Source organism: Corylus avellana, chromosome 8 (assembly GCF_965113065.1).
Source record: "Corylus avellana chromosome 8, dhCorAvel1.hap1.2, whole genome shotgun sequence".
In the NCBI taxonomy this organism is placed as follows: domain Eukaryota; kingdom Viridiplantae; phylum Streptophyta; class Magnoliopsida; order Fagales; family Betulaceae; genus Corylus; species Corylus avellana.
In genome coordinates this window covers 10,944,790-10,958,410 of record NC_142497.1, presented here as the reverse complement: position 1 = coordinate 10,958,410, position 13,621 = coordinate 10,944,790, and the positions used below count along the sequence as shown (strand labels likewise).

At 33.7% G+C, this 13,621-nt stretch overlaps 1 pseudogene; it reads right to left on the bottom strand.

Moving 5' to 3' along the window:
- Positions 1 to 7,947: 7,947 nt before the first annotated feature.
- LOC132162928 (disease resistance protein RPV1-like) lies at positions 7,948 to 12,367 on the bottom strand (annotated as a pseudogene).
- Positions 12,368 to 13,621: the final 1,254 nt, after the last annotated feature.

Below are 13,621 nucleotides of genomic sequence, written 5' to 3'. Positions count from 1 at the left end.
CAAACTACCACTTAATTGGCAATGTGTCTCTTAAACTTTGAACTAGAACAATGTCCCCTAGGCTAGTAAAAAGACAAAATGACCTAATAAAATTTTTATTAAGACAAAAATACCCTTGTAAATTTTTTAAAAAATAATAATAAATAATTTTTTAAAAAAGAGAATTTTTATTTTATTTTTTCTTTAAGAAATAAAAATAAAAATAAATTAGGCCACAATTTTTTTTTTTTTTTTTAATTTATAGTTTTAGTTTTTTTTTTATAGAATTTTTGGTATTTTTGTTTTTGTTCTATTAAGGGTATTTTCTTAATTTTTGGTAGTTTGAGAAGAACATTGTTTCAATTAAAAATTTAAATGGACATTGTTAATTAGATGGTAGTTTGAAGGGTTTTATATGAACTCAATTGTCCAAGGAAGGGATGTATTTCCACAATGACTGAAGCATTTTGAATTAATTTGAAATTCTTTTGATTGATGTATATTTGTATTAAATTTGGATTCTAAAGCAATATCGAGGAATTTTATTTGTACTTTTATTTGATCAATTTTAATCTAAACTTAAAGAAAAAACAAAAAGAAACAAGCAAATTAGACACTGCATGTAAAAGATCAAGAGTCCATAGTATACACAATAATACCCATTTGCAACTCTTTAAAGATCACAACCGGAACAATTTGCAACTTCAGTAAAATCTGTTCTTCAGCTTTGCGCTCTCTCTCTCTAAAATAGCTTTTCATGCTTAGCAAATGCTTTCACAAAAGTTTCGATTTGTTTTTGAACATCTGAAGGGTTGACATGATAAAATATGGGAAAAAGAGTGTGGTCTACGGTATTCTTACAGTGCACGAACTCTACAAGTTCCTCAAGGCACCACCTGAAAGAAGTATAGCTTTTGGATAAAACCACAATGGAAATTTTCGATCCATGGATCGCATTGAGTAGTTCGGTAGATATGTTCTCCCCTTGTCGAAGCTCCTCGTCATCTCGGAAGATACAAATTCTGACATTCACCAAGGCGAAGTAGAGGTGATCAGTAAATTTTTGCGAATGTCATCACCTCTAAAACTTAGGAAGACATCGTGATCCCAACAAAATTCAAAAGATGATGGAAAGGTTGGAGCAGCGATGGAAGACAAGGTGCTTCTTCTTGTGGTTGGGTGTTGGACCGGAAAAGGAGACAAATTGGGTGAGTTAAGAGGAGGATATTTTTGCCAAGTAGATTGCAAAAAGAGAAATATTTAGTAAACATAATTCTAAGTCCAAATTCGTTTTAAGATTATTCATTCCTTTTCTTCTTCAATTATTTTTATATCCTCTAAGAAAAGTTTCACCCCCTTGGCTAAAAATGGGGTGGTTCGGCCACCCCATTTTGGCCAAGCCCCCAATATTTCTCAGTTTTTTTTTTTAAAAAGTTTTTTAATATTTTTAATATTTTGTATTTTTTTTTTTAAAGAAAAAGAAATATAATTTTAAAGCTCAAAATAGTGTCATTTTGGGTTGGGGTGGGTGTTGTAATTTTGGGCATTTTCGAAATTTGAAGTGGGTTGGGTGAGTATAATTAGGGGTGCAAAGGCGGTTACGGTTAGCGGTTAGTGGCAATAACCGCTAACCGTAACCGCCCTAGCGGTTAGTAAATTTCACTAACCGCAACCGCTAACCGCCTAGCGGTTAACGGTTAGCGGTTAGTGGCCGGTTAGCGGTTAGTGAAATAGATAACCGCCCGCTAACCGCTTTTTTAAAATTGGGCTTTTTTTTACCCTCATTTTTTTTTCTTGTATTTTTAATATCTTCTTGGGCCCAATTGCTATAAATATTTGAATTGTCATTGGATCATATGATTAAGTGTTGATCTTATAAACTTACAAACAAACAAAAATACTTCAATTGTAGTTATAAGTAACGCATTGTTTAATCCAATGTCAATTACTTAATTTGATATTATATGAATCACATTGTCATTGTCATTGTACATGAATAATTGATTAAGTATTGGAATTGTAATTGGATCATATAGTTAAATATTTATCTTATACATTTATATTATTCAATATGCATATAATATAACTATAAGCAATTATATATATATATATATAATTCAAAATTGTTCAAAATTGTTAATTTTCTTTTTTTTTTTTCTTTCAAAAAATGGTTAAATTTCTTTTTCTAAAAAATGTTCAAAAAATACATTAATACTTCAATTGTGATTATAAGTAACACATTGTTGAATCTAATGTCAATTACTTAATTTGATATTATATAATCATATAGTCTCATTAAATTATATCATATGATTCATATGATTAATTATTTAAATTCTTATCATATTTACTTATAATCTTTTTTCTTTGAATTGAACTTAATATCTAATGGTAAATGGTAATGTTCAAACTCCTAAATCCTAAATTCCTAAAGTATCTAATAATGCTTTAATTAAATTGTAGACTTGTAGTTATAAGTAACATATTGTTTAATTCAATTGAATCAATTGTGATTATCATTGTACATGAATCATATGATTAACTTGTAGACTTATAACTTATGAGTTATGTCATATTATATATGTATTATTTATTATTATATAATCATATGATTTAATGATCAAGTCATCATGTGATATAATCATATCAATTATAGTGATAATATATAAATTACTAAAATTATAATGATAATACATTAATACTTAAATTATGTTTATAAGTAACACATTGGTCATTGTTTAATCCAATGTCAATTACTTAATTTGATATTATACGAATCATATCATCATTGTACATTAATAATATGATTCACTTGAAGTCTTGAATAAAGTATTTGAATTGTCATTGAATCATATGATTAACTATTGATATTATACATTTATATTATTTATATACATATGTAGACTTATATAGACTTATAGGTTTATAACATACATTGGAAATAAGTCTCTAGATATTTAATTGTTGTATTAGTATGAATTAGTATACTTATGAGTTATGTCATATTATATATGTATAATTTGTTATTATATAATCAAATGATTTAATAATCAATCTCATGTGTGATTTAATTATTTTTTAAAAAAAATTGTGATTTAATGATCAAGTGATTATATGATATAATCATATAAATTATAGTGATAATATATTAATACTCAAATTGTGATTTAATTATTTTTTAAAAAAATTGTGATTTAATGATCAAGTGATTATGTTATATGTATAATTATAAAAATATATTATATAAAAAGGCGGTTAGCGGTTAGCGGTTACGGTTAGTAGACCCAATAACCGCTAACCGCTAACCGCTAGGCGGTTATGGCGGTTAGGCGGTTAGCGGTTAATGCGGTTAAACGGTTAGGCGGTTAGGCGGTTGGCGGTTATAGCGGTTAGCGGTTAGCGGGCGGTTAAAAACCGCCCGCCTTTGCACTCCTAAGTATAATGGACATAAAAAGTCAAACCGTTTGAATTTCATGTTGTAAACTAACAGAGGAGTCCAAAGTGAGAGCAAATGAAAGTTCAGAGGTCCAAAATGAGAGATTTGGAAGTTCAGGGGTGTCTGTAAAACCGGGTGAAAGTTCAGAGGGTCAAAGTGAAGTTTCCCTCTTTATTTTTTTATGCTTTTTAAAACATATATAATTTCTCCATTATTGAAAAAAAGGGAAACAAGAAATTCGTAGCAGAAACCATGATTCCTCAAACGTTAAAATTGAAACAAGGCAAGCAGAAAGAGAGTTGGACCATATCATGATTATCATCCATTGAATGTATAAATTACATATAATATAGGATTTGAGTTTTTTAAAAGGCTTGAAAACAGTACCATGTTCGTTTGTGCCTTCGACGACGAGAACCTTGCGAGCCTCGTTTTGGTCATCGGATTCTGGCTTCTTCCGCTTCAAGCTTTGTCGTACCACACTGCTGATTTGGCTCATGGGTGATAGAGTGGCAGATAGAGAGGGATGGCGGTGGGGGCAGAACTAGGTAAGGCTTTCATGAGTCCCCCAAAAATTTTAAAAGTACTCATAACTTTCATCATCTTAATGTAATAAGTCCCCCCAAAATTTTAAAATTACCCTTAAATTTTAAACTTTTTTCAGTCATGTCCCCCAACACTTCAATGTCTCGTTCCGCCCATGGATGGTGGGGGTAGTTTGGGAAAGAAATCTTGGTCTTGTGGGTAGTATTATGGGAGAAGTGATAAATGTGAGGACAGCAAAACACGATACGAAGAAAACTCCGCGAAATTTGAGCGACAACAAAACACGATACAATTACGGGAATAACTATTCTCAAGAATAGACATTTACCAAACAATAGAATGACTATCCTATAAGAATAGTCATTCAATTTCAGGGGTCTAATCCTTAAACCAAACGAGCCCTTAATTTCCTACCATATTTCTTGATGTAGGCCACGTCTGTCTCTACTGCGTTTGCTTTTCTGACTCGAACATGCATTTTTGTCATAACTTTGTAAGAATAGGGAGGAAATTACAAACTTACAAAAAAAAAAAAGAAGAAAAAGGAGGAAGTTACAGAATGGACAGAAATTTTGAAGTATTCACATGAAATTTCCATGTATCTGAGCGCTAATTATCTTCAATCTTCCCCTTGTGGTTGGGTCAAGTCAACATATCCGATACAGCCTACATCCAGGCTCCAGCTTTGTGCTGTTTGATTAAGCTTTCATCGGGCAATCTGACCGTTGGATGATTCATTGAAACAAAAATGGGGCCCAAGCCCCAGCAGAGCTTTGAAACTCTTTTAGAGCATTCACAATGGAGGAGCCAATTTTTTATGCAAAATAGCTCCTTAAAACTCACTTTTATTTAGTTTAACTAATAAAATTTTAAATGCTGTTACATCCGATTAGTTATATTTCTATCTATTATATTAAAATAAATATTTTATTTTTAATTTTTTATTAATTTTAATTTCCATGAAAAAAAAACACGAAATTAAACAACCAATCACTCATTGAAAAGTGGGAAAAGATTTGAGAAAAAGAGAAAACATGTGAGAGAAACAATAAAATAAAATGGCTCCCTTAAAAAGCTTAAAAAGTGCTGCTACATTTAGGTTTTTTTTTTGCTTTTCCAATCAAATATTCATTTTGCATTTTTTTTTTTTGGCTAATTCAATGTAGGAGATTTTTTACAAATTTGAAAAACCATTTTAAATAAAAGTAACATTTGACTTTTCCATTTTGAATGCTCTTATAACGCACAAATCTTGTTGTTATCCAAGGTCCACCATCTGTTACACAACTTTCTTTTTTTTTGTTCTACAATAAACTCACTTCTTGTGTTAACTATTTGCATTGCAACCACCGACTCGAGTTTTCTTAGATTCAAGGAGATGCTCAAGTGGTAAAGATTTTGGTCCTGTTGTATCTCATCAAATTGAATTCCTTAACAAGTTGCAAGATTGTGTAAGAATATATAGCTACGTTTGGCAAGGTGAGGTCCAGCACTATAGCTGGAACGGTACTGTTCCAGCTACAGTGCTGTCTGACACCAATCTTGACTTTGCGATTTTTTTTTTTTTTTTTTTTTTTTTATAAAAAAAACGAAGTATTAAAATCGAGTTAAAAATTGCTGCAGGTGATTTTTTTTTTTTTAATTTTTTTTTTCAAAGCAAAAAAAAAAAAAAAAAAAAAAAAGGGAGGAGAACGATGGGGTGGCTCCAGCCACCCCCAGGCCGATCTGGGGGTGGTTCGACCACCCCCATGGCCAAGGGGGTGGTCCGGCCACCCCCTTGGCCCAAAAAAAAAAAAAAAAAAAGGGAAGGGGTGTATTTGGGGGTGGCCGGAGCACCCCCAAGGGGCTGGGGTGGTTTCGGCCACCCCACACCGCCGTATGGGGTGGTCCGAAACTACCCCAGCCCTTTGGGGGTGCTCCGGCCACCCCCAAATACACCCCTTCCTTTTTTTTTTTTTTTTTTTTTTTTTTTTTTTTTTTTTTTTGGGGCCAAGGGGGTGGCCGGACCACCCCCTTGGCCATGGGGGTGGTTTGACCACCCCCAGATCGGCCTGGGGGTGGCTCCAGCCACCCCTTGGCCAAAAATGGGGTGGTCCGGCCACCCCATTTTGGCCAAGGGGTGGCTGGAGCCACCCCATCGTTCTCCTCCCTTTTTTTTTTTTTTTTTTGCTTTGAAAAAAAAAAAATTAAAAAAAAAAAATCACGTGCAGCAATTTTTAACTCGATTTTAATACTTTGTTTTTTTTTTTTTAAAAAAAAAAAAAAAAAAAATCGCAAAGTCAAGATTGGTGTAACAGTACCGTTCCAACTACAGTGCTGGACCTCCCTTGCCAAACGTAGCTTATAGGACTGACTGACTGTCTCCATCTATTGATTGGTTCAATAATTGGACTTTTTCATACCTAATGCAACCTTTAAACTTTAATATTTATACGTATTGGGTATCAACTTCAAATATGGTGATTTATAGCAGAAAAAAAAGAGTTCAATTTAGATTTGGTAGTTTTGAATTACTTATAGCTAGTAACGGTAGAAAGATGTTGATTTTGAAGATAACTTATCATTTACGTTAAAACAAGGTGATTTAAGTGAATTTTGTTTTACCAAATCTAAATTGTAATGGAAAATGCTAGGTGTTCTTTTAGTGTGTCATCTCAATTGTGATATGGCTTTTAAAATTATTAATAGATTAAAAGTCAGTAATGATAATCTCAAATTCAACGATTATTTAAAAGTCACATCACAATTGGGAGGATATTAGGAGAACATTAGAAGAACACCTAGTATTTTTCTTTTTATTTTAAGGGGTAGTTCAATGCATTTCATAGTTCCCAACACTAAAGACAGGTGAAAATTCTGAGAATTAAAGGGAGAAAACAAAGATAGATAAGATTAATTAAAAAGAACCAGAATCGTATACTTCCCTACTCCTTAGGACCAGATTAAAAAGTTAAGTCTTTAAAAATGGATTAAAAAAAATTAAAAAGGACCAGATTAATTAAAAATGGATGAAAATCAAGAATTAAAGGCTAAAGGGATGAGTTTTACTTTGGCTAGGCTCCATCTCTCTCTCTCTCTCTCTCTCTCTCTCTCGTTCTCTCTGGCTCTCTGTTCTGGAGGGGAGGTGAGAAAATAAGAGGGGAAGCAGAAAGAAAAAAGGGGGAAAGAAGAAAGAAGAAAGGGGAGACGTGAGAAAAAGGGAGAAAGAAGAAGAAAGTGGTGTGCTCCCTCTTGGTCTCAAGTTCGAATCCTGCTTAGGTGCTACCTCTCTCTTGGGGCCATACCTTTTGGCGAAGCCAATGACTTATCCGATCCGTGTAGAAAAACTTCCGTGAGTGCGGTGCACGGATCCGGGGATTAGTCGATGGATCATTGGCTAGGCCTCTATAGTCGATACCCACCTTGGTGGTTGCCAGAAGTACTGTTTGGCCTTATAGGTGAAACCGAATACCTCGTATCAAAAAAAGAAGAAAGAAGAAAGAAAAAAGGGAAAAATGAAAATTTCAAATTAATGGTTCAAACGATACCCCTTAAAACGTCACCATTTTGTGACGTTTTTAAAAGTACCCTACTGTTCACATGTCACCAAATCTGTATTTTTTTGTAGTGATTTTCCGTTTGTAATTAACAACAATTAGATAACAGACGATGTTTCTACTTGGCCAAAAATTTGTGGTACCCACTTTTCGGTATAACCATGATAATAAATCACTACTTATTTAAAAAACTTACGTTTACAAGAAAAAACAAATTTAATCATTTAATTAATACTTTAACAACTGGTACAGTCTTTAATATTACAAATGGGGCGCCTTAAAGTCATGATAAATATTGGGCCCAAATTGGCCCTATTATGGCCCATTGTTCGACAAAATTAGGTTGAAAATTTTTTTACAAACCTAACATGCGTCACTTTTCTTATTCAAGAGAATTTAACTTGGATGAACATGAAACCGTACTCGAGAGAAAGAGAGAATGTTCCATATTTATGGATTACTTGTTGGCTCGTCAACAAGTAGATGATCCCCACACTTGTTCACCACACACGTCTTCAAATCGGCGCTGGAAATATCAAAGGACACCTCAATTTCGTCTTTCCATAACAACTCCATTTCTCTGCCTGGACTTACGAGCATCAACGCATTGTCTCTTCTTATAAGATGCCACTCTACTAAAAACAAATGATCTGACTTGTTTGCAAAATAGGAAGCAGTTGCAGGCACAATAACCTGTCGGTAGCCTCTACTTTTATTATCAACAGTCGCCGAAATTTTTATCAACCGATCCGATTCATCCTCCTTTGCATAAACAGCACAAATAAATAATATGTAAACTGCATCCTCTGAAAGTGAAGGTACATGATCAGATGATATTGAAGGAACATCAAACGATATTGAAGATCCAATTCTCTGATGGGTGAACCAATTTGGAACTTCACTACCAGGGAGGAAAGTGAAACGAACACAATCATGCTTGGTTGTCGGAAGCTATTTCAAAAAAAAAAAAAATCAAAATCACATCATTGAAAAGAGAGAGAGAGAGAGAGAGAGGAAACAAACCTTGAGAAGACTGGTCCTAAAATCAGATGACAGATTGTAGCAGCCAAACAAATTAAAGACTCCACCAGAATCCAAAGGAAAGCCCTGAATCTCAACAAGTTTGCAGCAGTCCACAAGGAAAAGTAAGCTTATTTTTGAACCTGGCAAAATCGACAGTCTTTCCATTGATGAGCAGCCAAATGCAAGTAGGCTCACTACATTTACGGGGAGTCCTGAAATTGACTCAAGAGACATACAGTGATTTAATGTCAAAAATTTTAATTTCGGAAGGCGACTGATGCAATAAGGTAGGTTGCAGAAGTTGTTGTATGATAAATCCAAAAACTGGAGTGAATATAATCTCTCAAGATCAATGCCAATATCATCTTCAGACAAATTGCTGTTACTGAGAACTAGTTTTCCCAAATAAAAAAAATCCAGAAACAGAAGCTCGCAGCAAACTTTTTGGTGATATCCATGACGAGAAACTTGACAACCAGGATTGGGGGAATCGACACGTAGATCCAGAAAAGTTAAGTCTTTCGAGAGATTCTAAGTTAGAAATACTTCTTGGAAGATTCCGAAGGTTATTGCATTCATTTAAATTCAGCAAAACAAGATGTTTTAGATGTCCAATAGAATCATGAAGTTCAACCAAGTTTATGCAACCTTCAAGAATTAGCATCTCCAGATGTGGGATTCGTAAGAAATTTGGTGATTTGGTGAGATTTTTGGAATAGCTGAGATTAAGAACTTTCAACTTGTTGAGTACCTATGAAAGAGAAAACAATTATATTTAAACAAGAAAAAACACAGGTATTGTGAGCTATATATTTAACATCAAAGGAGGACTAGAATGCTTAGTATGTCATACTCTATTGTCATTCCAGATTTGTTTGACATTACTATGCTCCATGTCAAGAACAACAAGGTTCTCTAGATGAAAATCGAGTGGTAGAAATTTAAGAGGGCATTGATTCCAACAAAGCCATCTTAAGTCTTTGGGAAGATGTTTGTAACATCCTGACAAAGATACTGCATTGATTTGGAGCAATCTTAGATTCTTCATCTCTGCAAATGCTTCAGTTTTCAAATGTTTATCTCCAAGTGCAGGCAAATTTAAGATGAGACCTTGCACTTCATCTGATCCCTAGCAAAATAGATAGTTGGATTACCAACACATCTCCTCATCCTGTGTAAAGCTAAAATACCTTTAAATTGAAAAAAATAAAAAAAATAAAATAAAATTTGCTAGACATACAAACAAATTTTACAACATGATATAACACAATATGATTGGGTTTCTTAAAAGTTGAATTTATCTCATTTTCAATCATATTGTGTCACATCATGTTGTAAATTTATTTATTTATTTATTTTTTATTTTTTGTAAAATTTGTTTGTAAGACTAGCATTTTTCAAAAAAAAAAAAAAAAAAAAAAAACACAGTGATTTAGATATGACCAGCATTGCTTAAGACTTGATCGTGTACCTTTTTTAATGTTGTACGATATTAGTTGACTTAATTTAGACAATTTTGGATTTAAGATCATACAGAAATGTTGATATATTATTCGAATTATAGTGCATGCTTGGCCAAAAAAAAAAAAAAAACTCATGTATACCTAGATATATAACACATATATCATGCATCTACATATGTATGTGCACATGGCTATATATAGATAAAAATTGCATACCGTATGTTTGCTTAGTACATTTAACACATCATCTTGAAACCACAACCTGGTACGTTTTCCTGGATGATTAGATTACTCTTTTCGAACAATCTCCCTTGCCATATCTCTAATAAGATCATGCATCCTCAACTTCATTTCGATATCAATTGCCTAGAGGGACTTCTGAATAAGAACACTAATACCATTTTCTGGAAAAAAACCACAACCATGAAGAATTTTGATGGCATGATCTTTTTTCATACCGATAAAGAAACATGCAATATCAAGAAATATCTGTTGTTTAGGATACTTTAGTGATTCATAGCTTAATCTAAGTATTTTTTGAATCTCCTCGTGAGGAAATCTTTGTAACTCTTCTAATTCCCCTTTCCATTCAGAAACACTTTTTCCTAATAGATATGAACCCAGAACCTCAAGAGCTAATGGAAGTCCTCTTGCATGCTCCACTGCCCAAATCGAAAGCTTTTGGTAATCTTCTGTTGGATCGGGCATCTTGAAGGCATGATATGAGAAAAGTCGAAGAGACTCCCTATAATTCAATTTTTCAACTTTATATTTTTTATGCACTCCAAGTTGAGTAAGTAACTATTCATCTCTAGTTGTTGCAATGATTCTATTTCCTAGACCAAACTATTTGGAGTTTCCAACTAATGTGTGTAGTTGTTTCACGTCATCCACATCATCCATAACAATAAGAACTTTTTTGCCCTGACATCTCTCCTCAATCAAATCTATTCCACCATCAACATTGGAAATCATGAAATTCATTTTCAAGATATCAAGAAGAAGTTGTTTTTGTAAAGAAACTAAACTATTGGGTTGTCCTGAAGTTTCTTTAACGTTTAAAATATAACTACTTCCTTCAAATCCATCACATATTTGATTATAGACAGCTTTTGTTAAGGTTGTTTTACCAATTCCACAGATGCCCACAATGGAAATGATGTCATGTGTTTCAAGATCTAATAAATCTTTCATCTCTTTAACACGAGAATCGATTCCGACTAGATTCATTGCAACTTTCAAGCGGGCAGGCTTCACTATACGCAAAACTTCTTTAACAATCTTCTCGATGAATCTTGATTCATGCCTGATTGTTATGATTCAAATGAAAATTAGAACAATAAAGTAAGCACAAGGAAAGAAAATTGTGAGTCATTAGGTACCAAAAAAATGTTATCATCCCAGTCATTTGATGTTAAGATGTCATGCCAAGCATCTAAGTAATATCAAATTTATTAAGAATATCATTGAAGTATATTTGTACATAATTTCTAGTTCTATATACAACGTATGTATGTATATCTTAACAAGGGAAATGTATGTAGCCCGTGTTCAGTTAAAAACGACTTAGAAGGTTTTCAGTCTTTAATGATACTTGTTTCATCTGTAAGAAAATTTTCTTCTCAACAGCTTAAATATTTACACCAAAAAAAAAAAAAAAAAAAAAAAAAAAAACAAATTAGTTTGCAGTTCTTTTGATCGACGGAATTTATTCTAAAGCAATCTCAAGGAATTTTTCGCTATATTCTGTCAACCCATTTTTAGCTCAACTTTAATTTTATGATTTGTCGTCTAAAATTCAAAATAAAAGAAAAGGACAAAATAATAGAAATAAAAGAAAGGCATGAAGAAGAACAAGAGTCCATAGCATAATACCCATTTGCAACGCTTTCGAGATTCAAGCCGGAACAATTCGCAGCTTCAGAGAGTGCTTCCCTCCACTTATGCACCCTCTCTATATCAGTTTGAAACCGCTCTTCATGCCTAGCGAAGGATTCCGCAAAAGTTCTGGTCTGTTTTCGAACATATGAGGGGTCCACGTGATAAAATATCGGAAAAAGAGTATTGCGTATGGTATTCTTACAATGCACGATTTCCACAAGCTCATCGAGGCACCACCTTAAAGAAGCATAGCCTTTGGAGAAAACCACAATAGAAATTCTTGATCTTCGAATTGCGTAAAGAAGTTTGGTAGAGATGTTCTCCCCTCTTTGTAGCTCCTCATCATCTCGGAAGGTATGGATTCCGACTCGTTTCAAGGCAGAGTAAAGGTGATCAGTGAAGTTATTGCGGGTGTCTTCACCTCTGAAACTCAAGAAAACTTCATAATCCCAATGAGATTCAGAAGATGATAGAAGGGTTGGAGCAGCCATGAAAGATGAGGTAGTTGAGTTTGTTTGGACTGAAAAAAGAGGAGACAAATTCGACGAGTTAAGAGGAATACATTAATGTTTTTGCTGATTTTTAAAGCATTTAATTTCTAAATTTTTGGAAAACAAAAAACAAAAAAACAAACAACAAGAAAAAAATCCCAAACGGAAACCATAATAAAACAATGCAACATGTATCAACAGAATACAAATTTCCTACAAAATAGACAAGTACATAGGGACTTGGATTGTAGTTAAAGTAAGAAGGCCCTAAACTTCAACTATATCATTCATTGAAATATATATATATAGGATTTGTGATTTTTTTTTTTTTTTTTTTTTTTTTTTTTTTAAAAAAAATGCTTGAAAACGGTACCGTCTTTCTTTGGGTCTTCGTCGACGAGAACCTTGTAGGCCTCATTTTGGTATCGGATTATGGCTCCTGCTTCAAGCAGCGTCCGGCACTGATGATTTGGTCCATGGGTGGTAGAGTGGTAGATAGAGAGAGATGGCGTGGTAGTTTGGGAAAGAAATCGTGGTTTGGAGGGTCAAATTAGGGAAGAAGTGAGAAATATGGGGAGGTTAACGAAAATGAGTATAAAGCTCAGTTTTTGGTTCGATGGCGGAGAGAAGATTTTTGGGTTGAGAGGAGAGAAACTCTTCATAAATACATATCTCGCTCAACGAATTTTGATTTGAATAATGCGAAATAATTATTAAACATAATTTGTAGGTCAACGCGTAGTACACAATATATATTGCAATACAGGAGTACACTTTTTCTAACGTGAGTCCACGCTTGAGCACGAAACTGCCCTCCGTGTCGTGATTAGTAACCGTCCTCCTCCCCCTTTTTTTTTTTTTTTAAAATTTTATTTCCTTATCAACAGGGTTGTTGTAACCTACTTGCTCACAAACCGAAACAATTTGCTTTTGCAATTATATTATTACACTTCAAATGATTGGTAGACACTATCACATTTACTTATTGAGATGAGAATTTTCATTAATTTTAGTATTTTTCATTATTTTACAATGTACATGATCACACTCTCACGCAATCTATTGCATAGAAAAATTGTCCAACTCTTCATGAGCCGATTCTTCGGAGTGGTGCGATCACACCTAGAGCCATTGGTGGTCACAGCCACCCCAAGTTACTACTTGGGGTTGTAATCACTTTAGCGTAGTGGTTGGATTGGAACCGGTAAGTAGAGGGGTAGAGCCATTGGTGGTCACAGCCACCCCAAGTTACTACTTGGGGTTGTA